Source organism: Lonchura striata, chromosome 2, assembly GCF_050655825.1.
Source record: "Lonchura striata isolate lonStrDom1 chromosome 2, ASM5065582v1, whole genome shotgun sequence".
Classification (NCBI taxonomy): domain Eukaryota; kingdom Metazoa; phylum Chordata; class Aves; order Passeriformes; family Estrildidae; genus Lonchura; species Lonchura striata.
In genome coordinates this window covers 4,821,539-4,827,538 of record NC_140704.1, presented here as the reverse complement: position 1 = coordinate 4,827,538, position 6,000 = coordinate 4,821,539, and positions in this window count along the sequence as shown.

The window sequence follows — 6,000 nt, the reverse complement described above, 5'->3', positions numbered from 1 at the left end:
GCCCGGCCTCTCATCCCGCCCCGCCGGGGAGGAGCCGTCCTGCCCCGGATCCCCGCGTCCGCCCCCAGCGCATCCCGTGGTTCGGGCGCGCCCGTCCCGCATCCCGGGAGGGACCGCGGGGAGTTCGCTTCCCTCGCTCCGCGGTCCCCCTGGTCCCCCTGCCTCTTACTGCTGCGTGGTTTTTTAACCTCTTTCTCTTTTAAGATCTCTTTATCTTTCACAGCGCCAGCGAATCGCCTCGCTCCGCGCTGCTGAGGTGACAGCGACCCTGTGCTGAGGTCGGTGACATGCTTGGACAGTGCTGATGCTTTAAATGCCACCGCTGCGATGTGATGGCCACTAGCGCAGGAACCAGCTTTGCAGAGAGCTTGTCACCTGCCGGCCGACAGAAGGCAAACTGTGGATGAGCAATATTTAATGTACTTGGTTCTCAGCGCTGACAAAAGTGGCTGAAATGAAAAGGCTTGGCCTCATCCTATTGCTTCCATCAGCTGACATTGGGCACCAGTGGTCACACATCCCTTACTCACTGAATTGTCCCTCAGGATTCTTTTAGTTTTTCATTCAGCTACTCTTGTAAGAGGAAACCAAGCACAGGAACTGCCTGCTCAAGGAAGCAGTGGAGTCACCATCCTTAGGAACACAGCTTAGTGGCGGATGTGGCAGCGCTGGGTTAATGGTTTTACTCTAAGTCTTTTCCAACTTGAACGATTCTGTGATTCTATGAAATGCTTGGTTTATGAGTTCTCCAGCCACCTGTTTCCCTTGTGTAACTCCACTGATTGTCCTGGGATGGGAGAGAAATGGAGAAGGGGTTAACATGTTGCAGCAAGGAGCTGGTGATGATTCAGGATCCAGGTTTGCAGCAATGAGTTGCTGCAGCTCATTTAAGTACCTGAATTGCTGAAGTGGAGTTTTTGGTGAAGCCACATGGACTCTGACCAGCTGACTAGAGATTAAATGTGGGTCCTGGGGAGTCCTGGCTTCGTGTCCATCTCCTCCAAGCCTGGTGCATGCAGCCTGGCTGTGGGAAGTGATGTGGTTCCCTGTGTAACCCCCATGACACATCATCTCCAGATCCCTTTCTCTGTGCACCAAGGGCTCCTCTTCCTGGCTCAGCAGCTGCAGCCCATTGAGAACCAGTGACTCATCCCAGAGGGCTCATGTTTGGTAAAAGAAAAGAGGAGCCAAAACTTTGGCTCATGCCCAAGGAAAACACTGCTGTGGGATTGCAGTGCTTAGAAGACAACATGTCTCTTTATCATATTAGAAATAATGGAAAAAACACAGTTTATAAATCTTCCCTGTTTGCCTTTGCCTTCATTTGGATGAGGACAAACAGTGCAGTTGGCTTTGCTTTTGTTTGCAGTCAGGCTTCCCCCACAGTGTCTTGGTTGACATGAAGCTGGGCCAAGTCTGGCAGTGCTGACATCCTCTTGCAGCTTACTCAGAGCTGCGGGAGAGCCACCCACGTGCACTGCAACACCAAGAGCCTCATCAAAAGGGTGTGCAAGAAAGGGGTGCCCTGCTGCCTGCAAAGGGGGTACTTCCCACTGGCAAGGCAGGCTGGTTTCCACTAAACACACACCTCTGCAACATAACACTAAGAGAAGATTTGAAACTCTTGGTGTGACAGCGAGGAAAAAAAAGTGAGTTTAACAGCGAGTCTCTGCCAGCTTTGGATTTGTGTTGGTAGAAAAGGTGTGAGGTGTCCAACACTGGCAGCAAGAGCAGCACAACAGACTCTGCAACCACACAGATCTTGGATGTGGTGATCACAGCAAGAGTGGGCAGGAAAAACAGATGCCTGTGACAGTCACATTCTCTGGACAGAGAGACATAATTCTGTCTCTCAGGATTTCTTCGAGAAGCACAGAGAGAAGAGAAAGCAATCTTTATCTCTGCTCCTTTGTTCTCCCCATGTGGAATGTGGTGTGGAGATTGTTTACCTGCAGTGATTTCTGGGTTGGGTTCTGGTGAAGGTTCTGGGTTCAGTGACCAATGGATCCAGCTGTGGCTTGGGGTCTCAGCAGAGAGTCACAAGTTTGTTTGTTAGATTGGTAAGTAAGAAGTAATTATGTAGAATAGTATAGTATCTCTTTAAATAGTATATTAATATAATATAGTATAGTTTTAATAAAGCTATCCTTCAGCCTGCTGATCTGGAGCCAGACATCATCATTTCTTCCTGGACCAGGGTTCACTGCATTTTACTATAGATGCCCATAAGGGATAGGCAGTTTGCTCAGGCTCAGAACCCAGATTTGTACCCAAAACCATACTCTTTCTGTCACATGGCTGGAGGTTTGTTTCATGTCTTTTGCACTCTTATAGAAGAGTACAAATCCTGTTGCACACTTAAGCCTATGCTTCCTAAAACAGTGCTGATCACACCCACTCTGGATTCTACCCTGAGAAAAAGGATAGGTTTTTTTTACTTACACAGTTTCTTCTCTTCACATTCTGCAAGTACATCTGCCTAATCCCTGCTTCTGTGAGACCTTATGAAATCATCCTCTGAAAATAAGTGTAACAGGGGTGTTTGGGAAAGGCAGTGTGGGCAGGAGTACTTTGCTCTAAAATTAGAAACCAGGAGACCTGGCATTGTGAACTGCAGGCCTGCCAGTCTCCTTGCCTGGATTTTCCATTCAGATGAACACAGTCAATGAGAACAAAAGCTTTCTTTTTTTCCCTACTGACACCTGTCTCTTTACTCCAGGATGGTGTTCCAGCTTTCCATTCTCCCTTTGGGAAGCAGGGAAGCATTAATTGCTTGCAATTCCAGCAATCTCTATGTCAATATGAGGGAACAAGCTGTCCACTGTCATTTTTGTTCTTCTAAGCATCCACCAAGAACCAGTTCCTTTCCTGGTGTCCTTAAGTTAGGCACTTCATGGGGCTTGGGAGGAAGTCTGTGAGCTTTGACAAAGTTACACAAGGGACCTATAATAGAAGAATTGGATATCAATGTGAACAGCAGCATGTGAGCTCTTTGTTTCTCAGAGAAAACCCTCTGGGATAACAGGTCATGGACAGACCCCAACTTCCAAGTCAATAATCATTCATTAGTCCTTTTCCCCTGGCTTCTTTTGGTGTCATTTTTCACTCATTAAAACCATTTATGGTCTCTTGTTTATTCCTGGTGTTAAGTGTGACAATCAGAACTGCCTGTCATACCCATCCTGGCTAACAGAGTCAGAGCATTGTACCTCATCACCCCTGCAGTAAGGTCACCTTTTATGGCTTTTGTTGAACAAATACAGAAATATCTTAGAAATATAGCCAGTTTTGTCACGTTTCTCTTTTCCTTTCCTCTCCTTCCCTCCCCTCCCATGTTCACAAGCAACTGTGCCCAATTTCATTCACAATATGTACCCACCATCTTAATTCAGATGGTGTTTCACCTGTCAAAAGCACAAATTGGCCTAAAAATTTTCCTTTTTCATTTTGGAAGCAAATCCCAACTGTTGATCCTTTCAAGTCTCTGCGGGAACGACGCTTTTGCATTTAGCTGGTCGTGCATGAGAAGTCTGACATCGTTATTTGATGTTTTACTGATTCTCCCTCCGAGCCCTTCACACAATCTTGAATCGTGTCATCGTTAGCTGTGTTCATAAAAGCATAAAAGCTCTAGGATCAACACAGAGTGCAGGGACAGAGCAGAGATTCTGTTACCAGTCCTGTTGCATCCAAGCGTGTGCTCCAAAGGCTCCTTGACTATGACAAGCACAGTTTGAGGAGCATGATAAATCCTATCTACCAAACACCTCTCTCTTTTCATGCATGCCTGATACTGCACCTAGATCTATCTTTCAGCTTTTGGAACAATTAGTAACAGTGACAATCTGCTTTTAATGCCAGTTTCCTTCCAGAGACAATGCTTTGATGTTAGGACTGCAAAAGGCTTGGCACTCTCTTCCCTGGTGGAAGCAGAAGGACATTGCCCTGCTCCAAGGGTTCAGTTCTCTGCCTGCAGAAATGCAGCCACTCTTTCTAAGGGTCAAAGGCTTTTCCCTGATGCCATTTGTCATTCTGGTTTGGAGGGGTCTTGCAGGGACTGTCTGGCCTTGGTTCTGCTATGATTGTCCTTGTAGGAAAACATAGACACCAACTGCTCTTTGTAGTGCAGCTTGTGACCACTACTCATTAAATCTGTCATTTCCTCTTCTGCCTTTCAGCAGTGTTTCCTCCATCAGGAACCTAATGACCCTCTGCAAGCTCTCATCCACCTACAATGACTGGACCTGTGTAAGCTTTGCCAAGTGGCTTAAATACTGTTTAGTCTCGGGTGTCAGCTGCTGCTCATAGCTGGCACACAGGTTTGCAACACACTCTCACCTGGCTTTTATTATATCCTCAAAATACCAAAAAAAAATATCTACCCAGGCAAAGGATCAGACATTTCCCACTGCAGCTGAAGGAGCTTAATATCAGTGGAGTGTACTCACATCCTTGGCTGATGGAATTCAATGGAGCTAACCAAGGATTTACTTCAACCCTCAGCTGACAAAAAAAAAAGAAAATAAATCTCTGTTCAAGAGGCTTTTAAAGTTAAAAAAAAAAAAAAAAAAAAAGCAGCTGTGGTTTTTGTGGTCACAACTAGACCTGGGAACATAGGATGTCTGTGTTGTTTTCTGTTCCATGCTTCTCCCTGTGTTCTTGGAATGGATCATTTCAACCCTGTGCCTACAGAATAATTACTTCTGCTGTAAAATGGATGTAACATCACTTCCCTATTGCACAGGGCAGTTTGAGTGGTGACTGTCTTCAGGTCAGATACCCAACCCTAGTGGTGCTATTAAAAGCACAGAAAAATCTAAGAAAATATATATATATATATATAGGGTTACAGTAAAATCACCTTAGATATTTAAAAACATCCAAATGTTCCTGTCCACTGGGTTGAAAATCAAGAGTCACCAGGCAATTTCAAACATGCAGGCTGTGACACAAGGACAAGGACTGCAGCTCTGTGTCTGCCCAGCTCAGTGGGATATCTACAGCAGAAAATGGGCATTACCAGGGACAGAGGAAGAGGTTACAGTCCTGCCATGGGTGCTGAGGATCTGCTGTCCTACACACCCCTTTCTTCTTCACACCCCCACTGGACAGAGGGTTCATGTTGAGTTTTGTTTAAAGTGGGCAGTAGTTCAGTAGACAATAATTCTGGGGATCACATAAACACTTGTGCAGGGTAACCATTATTAGAAGGAAATGCTATTTTAAGGTGTCACACCTATTGGAATTTTCTCTTGGAGACAAACCCCAAGGGGAGCAGGGTCCTGCAGCCATGTCCTGCAGAAAGTGAGGCTCCTTGCTGGAGATGGGAAAAGCCAACATTGACCAGGGATGTCAATCACTGGCCTGCAGGCTCAGTATGGAGAGCTTAGTGGTGCTCCTGCAGGTGACACTGGAATTATGGCTTAGTTGAGGAGAAGAATGGCAAAGGAATGGAAACAAATTTAAAAAAGACTTGAAAAGAAAGCCCTCACTTTCTCCACTCCTCCCCAGTTCATATTTTCTGTAGTCCCCACCAAACTACACCTAAAATAGCTTTTGTCAGTTGCTATTTAGCCATTTAGGTTGGATCTACCAGCTGCATGAGCTTGCCTCTATTGTACTACTGCAGTTGGACTGTTGCCATCCTCCCCCCATGGGTTTGCTACAGATCTATATTTCAAAGTTATGGCTCTTGCAAAACTCTGCTCTGTGAGTTCAGACAAGCTAAAAAAAAATTAGTCATGTTTCCTCTAGTCGTGCTGCTTTACTAGGCTTCCTATTTGCAATCAAATTATTTTTAATTTTGACCACATTCCTATTGTTTGCCAGGAAGATAATCATCTTATCTCGCCACTGGGATATTTCTCTCCTTTCTCATGTAGTTTCAGATGGATTAAATAAATACCCCTTACACAAAGCACACCAAGCTGGGCAAAAGGGCATTTCACCATTGCTGGCTGATCTGAAATTTAGGAAATGTCTCTTTTTTGAGGGAGCAAA